We start from the raw sequence: 16,189 nt of genomic DNA on the forward strand, positions 1-16,189 counted from the left end.
AGAAAATTAAGTAAATAAATAAAATAATAATAATAACAATAATAAAAGGGCAAAGTGCCCTAAAAGGGTAAAAGCCTCAAGCGGCTACGTTGAAGAAAAAGAATGAACAGAAACAAAAAAAAAATACGCAGATAAAGAAAAGAAAAAAAAGGGAGAAAAGAAAAGGAAAAAGGAGGAGAAACAACGATATTTTTATCTCGAGATATCAAGGTAATTATTCTTATCCTTTCTATTAAATTTTTGTGTAACTAGGAATAGATTTTTAGGTTAAAACGTGTATAATTTATACTAATATGTGAACTTGGGGTTATAAATATGTATAAGTATTATGGTTCAATCATTGGACAATGATTAGTCCTAATCATTGGACAATGATTACTCCAAGATTAGGATTATTAATAGTGGAACGATAAATATGAATTGGAACATTGAAAATAAGTGGTTTCAGCAGATAGTTTTGTAGTCCGCCATTGATGTGTTGGGCAGTTAGTTTCGGCTTTAATTATTTTCATTTGATTATCATATTAGGATTCAAGTTTTGATATATTGAGATATGTGTTAAATAGTGGGTGCATTATGATATATAAAAATCATTATAATTATGTTATTCGGAGAATTAAGATTTAACCCTAAACTTGAAATTCAGAAAATATGAGATTTGATCAATTGGTTGGAATAAAGATTTAGAAATTTTATTATAAATTTGGATGAGTTTTGGGTCTAAGCTAGAGATATAGCAATATTAATGTTGTTAGTTTCGAAATCATATCGTGGTTATTTATTTGAATAGATTTTATTGGTTTGGAAGTCAACAAAAGGAGGAAGGCTCAAGTTTTGGAGTCATTGTTCGACTATTTGAGGCAAGTGGATTTCTAAACTCTTGTTAAGTGTATGAAATGCGTGTATGTCCTTGTGGTATATGTTGGGAGTAACGGGATTGGTGATGGGTTGACTTGTCCACATTGATTAATTCTAATGATGAAAAAAAAGGGGATAACAAAAGGCAATGTGATTAATTGTTTATGTGTGTTGTGTTGAGAAAGGGTTGAAGGCTTGTTGAATCATTGTTGATGTAACTTCATGTTTGTGTGGTTGTGAACTGTGCGATGTTATGAAAATGGTCATCTCCTCATTATATTTGTGAACTTGTCATCTGCATTATTCTGAGGCATTTGTTGTGACAAGTGTTATGTGCATTGAGAAAGAATGGGTACTTAAGAGGATGTACCATTTCGAGGGACGTATCGCGCGCCGCGATGGATACTATATTTCGAGGGACGTATCGCGCGCCGCGATGGTTACTATTATCGAGGGTCGTGTCGTGCGCCGCGACAGATGCATGGACAGATATGTCCCCCATGGGTCCCGGACTGAGAGACAGCGGGTGTGTATCACTAGGTCAGACATGCATCATTATACTTGACATTGCATTCCATTGCATTGCACATACTTATCATTAGTGAACTTGATATCGTGTTTTGCTGATCTTCTGATTGCCTTTCTGCAGAACTTGTGATTGATCAATATTGAGCTTGTTATTGCGGATATGTAATTTGTTGAAGTATTGTTGTTGAGGATATGTAATTTGTTGAAGTGTTGTTGTTGAGGATATGTAATTTGTCTAAGTGTTGTTGTTGAGCTACGTGCTATGTAAACTGTGAGCTGTTAGGTTGGGTTGATTTTAATGCAGGTTGTAGTTGTGGAGGTTTGGTTGGGGGTGGTAGGAGTACCCGTATTTTATCCCCTTAGCTTGTGTTTAGACGTTTTACTTGCTGGGTACCGTGTGATTTGGTACTCAACCCTTGCTACTACAAATTTTTTTGTAGGTTACTAGCCCGGACTTTGTGATATTTCCCTTCTCCTTGTCCGAGGTTTCTTGGAGATTTGTCAGGTAGCTGTTTCCATCGCAGCAGACTTTCTTCTCCTTAATTATGATCTTGTTCTATCCTAGAAACAAGTTCATTTGAGACTTGAGTTTTTCTTTTGAATCAATTGTAATACTTTAGAGGCTCGTACACGTGACTACCAGGTTTTGGGGGTTTTATTAAGTTACTTATATTTTATTTCCGCATTCTATTGTAATGGTTGAGTTTTAGGCTGACTTGTCTTGGTGGGATAAGACGAGTGCCATCACGCCCATTTTTGGGTCGTGACAGAAATGGTATCAGAGCCCCAAGTTCATAGGTCTCACGTGTGTACAAGCCGAGTCTAAGTAGAGTCTCGAGGATCGGTACGGAGACNAATTTTTGGGTCGTGACAGTTAGAGATATGTCATATGTTGATTGACATAATGAAACAACATGAAAATTATAAGAGATAATTTATTTATAGTAATGCTAAGAAATTTCACACTATATGTCCTTATTGAAAGTAGTTCTTTATTTTATAATATAGAGGAATATTATTTAAAATAAGTTATCACGTTAATTAACCATATTAACTGTAATATATTAATATAATTTTTTTAGAAAAATATCACGTAAATCAATTTTTTAGATCTTAACAAATTATTAATTTTGAATTACCTTTAGACTTATAAAAATCATTAGTATGTTGTAAAAACAAAAATTTATCCTATATTTAGTTAATAGATATTTTTGGTTTAATGAAAATTTTATACTATATAGAAAATAAATCTATAAGAAGTGTGATATTTCATTAAAATAGACTAATTATTAGTCTATATTCGAAAAAATTTAAGAAAAAAGTGTGATTGAAAATGTGTGTTCATATTAGATGTCAAATCATTAAGATAAATATGACATTAAGAAAAATATATTTGGTTGGTTGGTCGGTTATTACAAATCTATTATCACTTTTTTGATATCATAATATAGAAACAAACATTCTAAAATTTTTATGAATTGACAAATTTACTCTTAATCGTCCTCAACTTAGCTCTTGTGTATAACAGAAAACAAACTGTTATATTTTTAAACCAAATGTACCTCTCTCCCATTATATTGTAGCATAAATTTATACTTTAATTTTAATGGATGACCATATAATAGGCTCTTTTTTTTCTTCGTTTGGATAATGTTGTTTTCGTTCTTTAATGGCATATGATTATTTCTTGATATATTGAATGGAATTTATTTTGAATTATTCAATTGTTGTTTATAGAATTTAAAATTTAAAAATTTACATAGTCTCGTAATTAGACTTTCTGTTATAAATTATAATCGTAAATATAAATTTATAGGATGCTTATTAATATTTTTATCTAAAAACTATATTAAAATTTAATAAGAAAAATATATTTAGTCCAAAAATATAATACTAACGGGTCGTACATTTTCCCCGTTAGGGATTTGATTTTTTAATATTTTTTTTTCTATTGTCAATTTTTCTCTCTCCACTACTACAGTGAATACTATGGATAAACCGGCGATTTACAGCGCCGGCGACGGGGCTAGCCATCATTGACCGATCAATTGTTCGGAGCAGAACAGAAACATGAAACAGGAAACTCTTCCCGGCGGCAGAAACAATCGGAATTGCAACAATCTCCAACATATTCTCAGGAATTGATCAATGTCAATCTCTGCAAAATCTCCGACGGTCTGTCGGCATTCCAACGATGCTTAGGTGAGTTACACCGACAACATTGATACCATTCGTACCTCAATCGACTCCTCTGTGCTACTTCTATCGCTCCCAAATAATACAACTCCATCAGCACCTGCACTCCCAGCCCCAGCCGCAGAACCCTCTGAAGAAGAAGAAGAGGAGCAACAATTGAAGTCCCCTCTTTGTTCATAACCTAAATCGTCTCTAAAAGAAGGAGAGGAAGAGAAACTACAACTGAAATCCCCTCGTCGTTTTGTATAGAGCTGAAATCCCCTCCTCGATCTAATTTAGAGGTGAAAATCCTGTCATGGTTTGCTAAATGATAAGGCGTCTCTAATGTATAAAGACGTTCGCCTAATCCCGCAAGGCTGATAGGCATGTTTTACACTCAAGGGAGCAAAACGCTCACCTTTGATCACAGAAAGATGGGCTTTACTATTGCTTTTGGAGTGGTTCTTGAGAAGAGCTGTTGAGATTGAATATGGTGATAAGGAAGAGGCAGGGGAAAAGCAGCTTTGAATTCTGAAAAAGGTATACTAAAAGCTCAGGAAATTGATGTTCGGGGTTTGTTGGGTGTTTCGGGATTCCACAAGCATTTAGAAATGACGATATCAAGGATTAAGTTACATCAACATGATTTCTAGCTCCCTCAGTGTTCTCATGGCAAAGATTCACGAAATAGTATATAGATTTCACCCTCAAAGACTATTGACATCATTTCTACATGAGTCTCAAGTGTCATTATGCAATAAAATTCAGACATTTGATTAAAATAAAGGATCAAAAGATTCAGCTATTCAACAGATTGTTGAAATCTGTCATCCAATGTTTGGGACGTAACAACATTGATCATTCAAAATTTATTTCATTGGCGAGAAAGTAATAGGTTTGGAGGAAGAAATTGCTCGATTCAGGAAGAGTCTGAAAGATGATCAAAGAATGGTAAAAGAGAAAAATGATGAAACTGAGTGGTAATGAAACACTCACATTTTCTAACCCAACAGAGAGTTGTTAATCATGTCGATAGAAGCAATACCTTGTTAGAAGGTGGTGGAACTGCTGCACACTTTTATGGTCATTCTGTGTACCCTTCGGTATATCATGGACCTGTTGCAGGCTCGATTCATGAGAATATTGTTGGCTCGCTGGCAGGACCTATGGGAGGTGTGGCTACGGGTGTACCTGGAGCAGGTATATCAGCAGGCACCGATGTTATTCTAAGTCGAGTTGATGGATCTCTTCGTGATGCAACTGTGTATGACATGCTTCCCTCCCACAGATATGCTACTTGGAAGGGCCAAATGATGCGTATAATAGGCCTCCACTGTACATGGAAAACTCTATGGGGTTGCCAAACACCACACCACCATACTCACAAGGCTCTGCATGATTGCCAAATACCATAACTTGTGATTTTTATAGGCCTCCACCAAACTTTGGAGGCTCTACTAGGCTGTCAAACACCATAACTCCACCATATCAACTTGCAGCTACTGGTCCAACAACTGAACTATACCGGAGCAGGCTCACGAGCAGTTAACGTTGTTCCATCTGGTGCGCTTGCTCATCCTTCATCCTCTTTGTACTGGCGAAGATAGTTTTGAGTTCTTATTTAGAAAATTGTCAAATATGAATATGAGATAAATGCATGTGGATGTGCAATTTGTATATAATTGCTTCAGATTTTTCAATCTTTCTCCAATGAAGTTTCTTATCTTATTCTTGTGATTTCCCTTTCAATTTCTATTCTATTTACTAATCCTTTCCACAACCTCCCAAACGTAAATTACATTGTATTGCTATAAATTTTTAGACATTTCGAGCATTTACATATGACACATTCTATTGGCTATGATAGATGAGATCGAATCAGACAGAAGGTTCACACCTCACCCTGACGTTCGGGGATGGGGAGTTGAGAAGAAGGTGATTGAAGTCTTCCTTTTATCCGGATTAACTCTATTCTGACGCTAATTGTGATTTTGACTCTACTGTGATACATCCCTCTATCGGAAAAGAAGTCAAGAATGGATGTGACTTGTGACTTTGCTACATCCATTCTTCAATTTTGTTGGCTCGACTTTATACCATAAGATACAGAGAATAAACTTTTTATGAGATTAATTAAAAACTACTTAAGGATGAATGATTACAATTAGAGCTCATTTGGGTTTTGTTGTTCATCTTATATTTCTAAGATATTTAGAACAAAATTTTGAAAAACTTGGTAACAAATAACAAAGTTTAAAGAGTATTAGAAAATTAAGATTAGCCGAGAAAATAGAATGAGAAACTGATTAGAAACAATATAAAAATATTTTTTTCAAAGAAAGAAAATCGAGCCCGCTGAATGCACAAAGTCCCCTTAAGGAAATTATTCCCCTCAAGTACCCGAGGTTAACGGAATATATCCCCCCAGGATAGAACAATCTTACTCACCGGTGTATCGGTATCTAAAATCACTGTGTCAGCGAACCACTCAACGTCAGTAAAGTACACTTTAAATACTAGATTTAGTAATAGTAGAAGAAGTCTAGAAAAATTATGCTCATAAAATGAGAGGAAATTCCTCAATTTATAGAAAACAAAGGGTAGTGTGAAAAATGTTCTTATTGTGCCTTACCGGAAATGTAACAAACCTTTGGAAAAGTCACAATCTTTCGGTAAGGTCGTCACCTTTTATAAAAGTCTATACTTTTTATTAAAATCACAACTTTTCATAAAAATCGCAACTCTTATTTTCCATTCACACATTTTAAAACCCATAAGATTTTAATAGTTAATTAGCATCAACTGTTAAAGAGTATTTTTAGGTGTTTAAACTAATATTGCACCCAAGCAATTACATATTTGGATAAAACATATTAAGTACTAATAAATAATTTATGCATCTGGTGAAAGTGTATTGATAAAAACTTTTTCAATTGAAATGTCCTTAAAGTTGCCTATAAATTTAAAAGTATTTATTTATACATAAAAAGCATAATTAGGAGTTACATATTTCAGGAAGATTATTTCAGAGATTAGAAAATATATTAAAGATAAAATTATATTTTATGACTTTTTGACTTATTTTGATTTATAAATATTTTAGACATTTATAAAAAGAATTAATAAATCAAAAAGTTGTCCAAGTATTTTTATTTATTTTTAATTTGGTAAGAATAAAGTGGTCCAACTTATATGCACTAGTGCTGTTCTATATGATGGAATCTCTTATCTTCATATATTTTGATGTCTCTCATTTTTCTTCCTTTAAATAAATATTAACGTTTGACTTGACTTTTATATATTTATTATAAGAAAATAAGGTTAAGGTTCATTGTAGAATGGTTGAAATAGGAAAAAATTTATCCGCATTGGATGTTTATATTAAGTTAATATAAAATGTATTATTACGTGATTTAATAAAGTAAAATAAATTATAAATTTAAACACAGAACATGTGTGTATTGACTTGATGTACGTATTATATATATATATTATTTAGTATTTTATGTATTATAAGTGAAGCAATTGAGATATTTGTATTCTTCAAGAACGATAAAACTATTAAAGGTAAAATAAAAAAAATAATATTTTATCTTAACCTTTTAAATGACACATTTTCAAAAAGGACGAAAAATATTTTGAAACAGAAAGAGCAATTAATTACTGCAAATTTTAATCTTATTGTATTTGATTAAAATAATATAGTGTAATTTAATGTAAATATTGGATATAAGTAATCTTTCACCATTTTATTTTATGCATATATTGAATCTTTCACTTAATAGTAGGTAGTAATAAGTAACGATATCCATATATTTCGAAAGACAAACCATATCCATAAATTATCTACTACAATTTTTTAACAAGAAAGTGTCAAATTTATTCCATTAAATTAATAAAGTTTGACTTAATCGTGATTATAATTGGAGTAATGATGTGTTGTCAATTAAACTCTTATAAAAATATCTAATCTTCCTTATTTTCTCGATTAATTTGTAGATTGGAGTGATTCAAGAGGAATTTCGTATAAATTTAGTGTTTTCGCATATTTATCTTTATAGATTTGAAAAAGATATATAATCAGATGCAATATATATATACACGGTAACAAGGAGATATTTTTGTTCAGTGATGACTAAACATCTTCATATTATTATATTAGTCTGAATTTTTTTTTGTTCTTATTTACGAAAGGGATACCTGAAAAGTAATAAAGTTGTCTTGGTGTGATCTATAGGTTACGAGTTTGAGTTATGAAAGCAATTTATTAATATTTGTATTAGAATAAACCGTTTACATACAACACATTCTTTTCTCAAATTTTTATAAATACGAAATATTTTGTTCATCTGGTGTTATTCTTATTTATATGTATTAGAATTGCTCAAGAATATTTTATGGTCCAAGACATAGCTTTTTGAGACATTTCTTTAGATAATAATGTTGTCATTTTTCATTTTATTTTCCTCTCTTATGCACTCAATTTGCCTTATCAAATGAATAAAACGTTGATCATTAACTTTGATTTTATTAAAAAGATATCTTATTGTTCATGATTAAATAATTATATTTCAATTCTTTTATCTCTCTAATATTCCACGCAGTATATTTATTTTATTTCATAGACTTGGTCGATTACTTGTGAAGTTTAATGCATAGTAGCCATATAAAAATACAAGGTTTTAAAATTAGACAATTCATTGGTATATTTTATTTGTAGATTTTGAGAATTTGTTTTAACTTAATAAAATAAAAATAAAAATAATTGAATATGGGAAATGCAAAGAACTAGACCCATTCAAATTTGCCAAAAATAAAATAAAATATAAATGGAACCGCAAGGGGTTGTAACTAGGTGTCGGTAAGAGATAGAATTTAATTTTCTTCGCCAAAAAATTATATCACGTACATATAACAAAATCAATTTCTTTGTAGGTCGTTATGACTATACTATGTTTTTATATTTTGTGTTTTGAGTTTTTATTCGTAATTCAATATTTATGAGTTTGGAGTTAAAAGAGCAAATCGATTGTCAAAAATTTCAAAAGGGCACATTAATTTTTTTTTAACTACAAGGGAAAAAACGCTGCATCATGAGCGATTTTCTTCTAACAAAATTGATCCTGTTACTCGATTAAAGAACATAAAAATCGTTGCCAAATTTCGTCCAAATTATTTTCTTTTACTAGAATCGCTGCTGCGGCAGGATAATGATTAAAATTTTTGGAAAAATAAATGGATCTTCCATTCTACCCCCAAAGTGAAGAAAATGTACTAATTCTGCTCAATTGCCTTTCACTTTAAAAAAATAAAATGACTCATTTTTTTACAAAAAATGCTGCTTTCTTCGAGGCATGCAAGCGATTTAACAAAAAAAGTCTAAATTTTTTAAAGAAAATCGTTGCTACAGCAACGATTTCATTTTTAAAAAGTATTTTTTTTGGAGAAAAATGCTACAGGGACAGCGATGTTTAAAAGAAAAAATTTGATAAGATCGCTATTTCAGTAGTGATTTTTATGTAACGACGTCAATTTTGTGAGAAGAAAATTCCTCTATCAAAAGCGATTTTACCATTTTGGTTAAAAAAAATTTTGATGTGCCATTTTGAAATTTTTCACAATTTTTTTGCTCTTTTAACTCCGAACTCTAATATTTATATTAAAGTAAAGTTAAAATTTAAATTCATAGCAAGACTTATTTTTTAAAGTAATGCAGATCATTTTCACTTGCCACTACTTTTGTGTTTATTTTAATTTCACCTCTTTTAATATAAAGAAACTATTTGCAAAATGTAATATATTTTCATATCATAATATATTATAGATTATGCATGCATAACTTTTTTCTTTGAACTTATGATTTATTAAATATAAACGCAATGCTAAAAAAAAAAAAACAATTAGGCCACTCTCTTGAATACTCAAAGTCAAACTATTATTAGTGTTTTTTTTTTGTGAAGTGATCATAAAACCCCACGAAATTTAAATGTGCTTTTAGAAATTAAAATTAATGAAGAGAGTTTTTATGTATCCTTTCTTTCTCTCTCTATATATATATTAATTTTGTCCCTAATTATTTATTCGCTTTTCATTTTTTGATTATCTCTAGTTATTTGCTTATTTTCACAAATTAAGTAAGGACAATTTTTCTTATCTATTATATCCTTAATTAGTTACTTTGTAAATGATAAAATATTTTGAAAATCTTATATTTTTAATTTATTCACTATATAATTAATAGGGATAAAATAATATACTCACTTATCAATAGTTATTTTCTTAGTAGTGTTGAATCCATCCCATTGTTTTAGTCAACTTTAGCTATTCAATTGGTACAAGCAATTGTTAAAAAGGAATAGTAATTGGAGTTGAAAAGAAAAGATTTGGTAGTTGGCAAATTGGTAAGATTTGCAACCATTTTTGACTTTGCTATATTTACCTATGTCATTAGTGACATAAGCATGGTTTTATCCTTCTATAAATAGAGCATTCTTGCTCATTTGTAGAACACACCAAGTTAGAGAGAAAAACCATTTTGAGAGCAAAGTGAGGTATTCCATAGACTATACAAGAAAATAGTCTGTGAAGAAAAATAGAGTGTGAGCGATATTTTAGTAAGACGGAAACCAAAAGAGTGTTGTTCCTTTTGAGTGTGTAGTAGTCACTTTGAGTATTGTATTCGTGACTACACAGTGTAAAATTCCTTACTATAGTAATATCAATTGCTCCTCTTAGTCCGTGGTTTTTTCCCTTATTCAGAAGGGTTTCCACGTAAAATTCTTGGTGTCGTTATTTTCCCATTTTATTTCCATTACTTTTACCATATATACTTTTGTGCTTGTCCGCGTTTTTCCAACAAACTGGTATCAGAGCCAAGGTTTTATCTGAGTATGCTCTGTGGTTGCAGCACAGTCTGAACTTCCACATCAGAAAAGATTTACTTTGATTTGCGATAACTATATTTTTTGGGGAAAACAATGGAAGCCAACACAAGTAGAATGGTTACTTTGAATGGTGTTAATTATGCCATTTGGAAGGGAAAAATGGAAGATCTGCTTTATGTTAAGAATTTTTACAAACCAGTATTTACCACTGTAAAGCCTGATAATAAAACAGATGAAGAGTGGAATCTGTTGCATAGACAGGTTTGTGGATTCATTAGGCAATGGGTCGACGATAATGTGTTGAACCATATTTCTGGGGAAACACATGCTCGAACCCTATGGGAGCATCTTGAAAGTTTGTATGCTCGAAAGACTGGCAACAACAAAATGTTCTTAATAAAGCAGATGTTGAGTTTGAAGTATCATGATGGTTCTCCGATGACAGACCATCTGAATAATTTTCAGGGGATAATGAACCAATTATCTGCTATGGGCATCAAATTTGATGAAGAAATTCAAGGCTTGCTTCTACTTGGTTCCCTACCAGATTCATGGGAAACATTTAGAACGTCATTGTCAAATTCTGCTCCGGATGGTGTGATCTCTATGGATTCCGCCAAGAGTAGTGTCTTGAACGAAGAGATGAGAAGAAAAACTCAAGGTTCCTCTTCGTCGGATGTCCTGATAACTGGCCCCAGGGGGAGAAATAAAACTCGTGGTTCTCAGCATAGAGAACAAAATAGGAGCAAATCCAAAGGCAGACTTAAGGATATTGAGTGCTATCATTGTGGCATGAAAGGGCACACAAAGAAGTTCTGCAGGAAGTTGAAGAGGGAGAACAAAAACAAAGAGGAAACTAAAGAAGATGGCAATGAAAATTGCCTAGCCACCGTCACCACCGAAGATCTTGTTACCGTTCTTGATGCAAACATGATAAATATTGCTTGTGATGAGTCAAGCTGGGTTGTGGACACTGGTGCCGCATCTCATGTGACATCAAGGAAGGATTTTTTCTCTTCCTACACTCCTGGTGATTTTGGAACCTTGAGTATGGGTAATGAGACTGTTTCTAGGGTGGTTGGTATTGGTACAATTTGTTTGGAAACTAGTGTTGGAACTAAACTAGTTTTGAACAATGTGAAACATGCTCCTGATGTTCGTCTGCACCTAATTTCTGTTGGTGTTTTAGATGATGAAGGATATGTTAGTACCAACGGTGATGGAAAATGGAAGCTCATTAAGGGTTCCTTGGTTGTGGCTCGTGGTAACAAACGTCGTGGTCTATACTGGACTACGGCCTCTGCTTGTGTTGATATGGTGAATGCGGTTGAGAGCGATAGCTCTTCAACATTATGGCACAAGAGGCTTAGCCACATTAGCGAGAAAGGACTTAATGTTCTAGCCAAGAAGAAATTATTGTCAAATTTCCAAAGTGCTAAATTAGAAAAATGTGAGCACTGCTTGGCTGGTAAACAAAATAGAGTTTCCTTTAAGTCCTACCCTCCTTCGAGAAAGACAGAGTTGCTTGAGTTAGTGCACTCTGATTTATGTGGTCCAATGAAGACAAAGACATTGGGTGGTGCACTTTACTTTGTCACTTTCATTGATGATTGCTCGAGAAAACTTTGGGTCTATGTCTTGAAGACTAAAGACCAAGTGTTAGGTGTCTTTAAGCAGTTTCAGGCTTCAGTTGAAAGAGAAACTGGAAAGAAAGTGAAATGTATTCGTACTGATAATGGTGGTGAATATTGTGGACCATTTGACGAATACTGCAAGCATCAAGGTATTAGACACCAGAAGACTCCTCCCAAGACTCCTCAGCTTAATGGTTTGGCTGAGAGGATGAACAGGACCTTGATGGAAAGAGTTAGATGTTTGCTTTCTGAAGCAAAGTTGCCAAACTCATTTTGGGGTGAGGCTTTATTGACCGCTGCACATGTTATTAATCTATCTCCTGCTGTTGCTTTGCAAAGTGATGTACCAAATAGTGTTTGGTATGGAAAGGATGTTTCCTATGACCATTTGAGAGTATTTGGTTGCAAAGCTTTTGTACATGTGCCGAAAGATGAGCGGTCAAAGTTAGATGCCAAGACAAGGCAATGCATCTTCATTGGATATGGCCTAGATGAATTTGGTTACAGGCTATATGATCCAATTGAAAAGAAACTTGTGAGAAGCCGTGATATTATTTTCATGGAGAATCAAACAATTGAAGATATTGACAAAGCGGAGAAGGTAGAATCTTCAAGTTTTGATGGTATAGTTCATCATGATGAAGTTCCTCACACAAGTGTGCATGATGTTGTTGGGTTTGATAATCATGGTGACGCCCAGAATCATGTATCGAATCAACATGTTGATGTTGATAATAACAATGATATTGTTATTGATGATCCTGTTGCTCATGAAGTTGTGGACGAATCAAATATTCCGCTTCGGAGGTCCACAAGACAGCGGTTTCCTTCCTCCCGTTATTCACCCAATGAGTATGTGTTACTCACTGACGGGGGAGAACCTGAATGTTATGAGGAGGCCATGGAAGATGAGCACAAGAATCAATGGATTGAAGCCATGCAAGACGAGATGAAGTCTTTGCATGAGAACCACACTTATGAGTTGGTAAAATTGCCCAAGGGCATGAGAGCTTTGAAGAACAAGTGGGTGTTCAAAGTTAAAGTTGAAGAACACAACTTGAAGCCCAGGTACAAAGCTAGATTGGTTGTTAAGGGATTCGGTCAAAGGAAAGGTATTGACTTTGACGAAATATTTTCTCCTGTTGTGAAAATGTCCTCGATTCGCACAGTTCTAGGTTTGGCTGCTAGTCTTAATTTAGAGATTGAGCAGATGGATGTGAAGACGGCTTTCCTTCACGGTGACCTAGAAGAAGAGATTTATATGGAACAACCTGAGGGCTTCAAAGTAGATGGTAAAGAAAATTTTGTATGCAAACTTAAAAAGAGTCTCTATGGCCTAAAACAAGCTCCCAGACAGTGGTACAAAAAGTTTGAATCTGTTATGGGGGAGCAAGGCTATAAGAAGACTTCTTCAGATCATTGCGTATTTGTACAAAAATTTTCTGACAAAGATTTTATCATCCTTTTGTTGTATGTGGATGATATGTTGATTGTGGGCAAGAATACTTCCAAGATTGACGAGCTGAAGAAAGAGTTGTGTAAGTCTTTTTCTATGAAAGACTTGGGTCATGCCAAGCAAATTTTGGGCATGAGAATTACTCGTCTTAGAGATAAAAGGAAGATTTATTTGTCCCAGAAGAAGTACATTGAACGCGTATTGGAGCGCTTCAATATGAAGAATGCGAAGCCTGTGAGTATACCTCTTGCTGGTCATATGAAGTTGAGCAAGAAGATGTGTCCTACAGCTAGGGAGGAAAAAGAGAACATGGCCAAAGTTCCATATTCCTCCGTTGTCGGAAGTCTAATGTATGCAATGGTGTGCACTAGACCTGATATTGCTCACGCAGTTGGTGTTGTCAGTAGATTTCTCGAAAATCCGGGAAAAGAGCATTGGGAAGCTGTGAAATGGATACTCAGGTATCTTAGAGGAAGCTCAGATGAATGCTTGTGTTTTGGAGCATCAAATCCAATCTTGAAAGGCTATACAGATTCTGATATGGCAGGTGACCTTGATAACAGAAAATCCACTACTGGATATTTGTTTACTTTTTCAGGGGGAGCTATATCATGGCAGTCAAAGTTGCAGAAATGTGTTGCACTATCTACAACTGAAGCTGAGTATATTGCGGCTACTGAAGCCGGCAAGGAGATGATATGGCTAAAGCGATTTCTTCAAGAGCTTGGTTTGAATCAGATGGAGTATATTGTCTATTGTGACAGCCAGAGTGCAATAGACTTGAGCAAGAACTCCATGTACCATGCAAGAACAAAACACATTGACGTCAGATATCATTGGATTCGTGAGAAAGTGGAGAATGAATCATTTCACGTCAAAAAGATTCACACAAGTGAAAATCCTGCAGATATGCTGACCAAGATGATACCGAAAGACAAGTTCGAGTTATGCAAAGAACTTGTGGGTATGAGCTCTCTCTAAAGAAGTTGAAGATACCTTCTTCCAGTAAATGGGACTGGAGGGGGAGATTTGTTGAATCCATCCCATTGTTTTAGTCAACTTTAGCTATTCAATTGGTACAAGCAATTGTTAAAAAGGAATAGTAATTGGAGTTGAAAAGAAAAGATTTGGTAGTTGGCAAATTGGTAAGATTTGCAACCATTTTTGACTTTGCTATATTTACCTATGTCATTAGTGACATAAGCATGGTTTTATCCTTCTATAAATAGAGCATTCTTGCTCATTTGTAGAACACACCAAGTTAGAGAGAAAAACCATTTTGAGAGCAAAGTGAGGTATTCCATAGACTATACAAGGAAATAGTCTGTGAAGAAAAATAGAGTGTGAGCGATATTTTAGTAAGACGGAAACCAAAAGAGTGTTGTTCCTTTTGAGTGTGTAGTAGTCACTTTGAGTATTTTATTCGTGACTACACAGTATAAAATTCCTTACTATAGTAATATCAGTTGCTCCTTTTGGCTCGTGGTTTTTTCCCTTATTCAGAAGGGTTTCCACGTAAAATTCTTGGTGTCGTTATTTTCCCATTTTATTTCCATTACTTTTACCATATATATTTTTGTGCTTGTCCGCGTTTTTCCAACAAGTAGGTGATGTGTGAATTCCAAAATCAATAAGTAATTAGAGATAGAAATATTATAAAATAAAAGAGTAAATATTACTTAAATATTTTTTAATGATATAAACGAAAGTAAAAAAGTAGTAGAAGTAATAAATAGTCAAACTTCCTTTAATGGAGTAATCATATTAAGAAATGTGTAATAAAAGAAAACACAAAAATAATTTGAGATGGATAAAAAATATACTTCCTTTGTTCGGTAATATTTGTTATTATGCTTTTCGAAAGTTAATTTTGACAATATTTAAAGTTAAATTAGATTACATTAATTTGATATTTTAAACAAAAAAAAATTAGATATTCTAAAACTATATGAAAAGTACTATAAATTGCAATTTTTTGAATATTAATATGATGAAAAAAAACATCTTAAAATGTGAGTCAAAATTTTTATAATTTGACTCTAAAAAATAGAAATTATGACAAACAATATCAAATGGAGGAAGAATGTAATAATAGTGCAATGGTAAGTACTCTATCCTGAATTAAGAGGTTTTGAACTTGAATTTTTTAAAAACAAAATTATTTTTATTAAAAAATGAAACTTTTTAACGTAAATTCAGATTTATTGTGCGATGAAACTAGCCAGAGTCGATAGGATGACAGTAAATTAAGGGCTATCGTGAAACAAAAAAAAAAAAAAAAAAAGCAAAAATTTGACTCTTATTTGGATACATGAATTTGCCCCAAAAGACAACCTTTTACTTTATTTTAGTTTTTAAAGTTCATAAGAGTTCACACCACAAGATGTCACAAATTTTCCAAATCAGTCTGCTCACCTGCTTTCTATTTCTTGTAGAGTTTTCTCATTGACTAAATATTTTTTTTAAAAACAATTCTCTAAAAATTTAAAAGGAAAAGGTTCAAGTATTCCATTAAATTTTATGAAATGATTTAACTTTATGGTTCGAGATAAAATATTATTGATATATAGTAAAAACTAATGAGAAATGGAGAGAAGTTGAAATGAGGAAATATGAAGTGTTTTCTTGTGCTTTAGTAATAACAGTTCTTTCTT

The sequence above is a fragment of the Solanum pennellii genome, chromosome 4 (genome assembly GCF_001406875.1).
Source record: "Solanum pennellii chromosome 4, SPENNV200".
NCBI lineage: Eukaryota > Viridiplantae > Streptophyta > Magnoliopsida > Solanales > Solanaceae > Solanum > Solanum pennellii.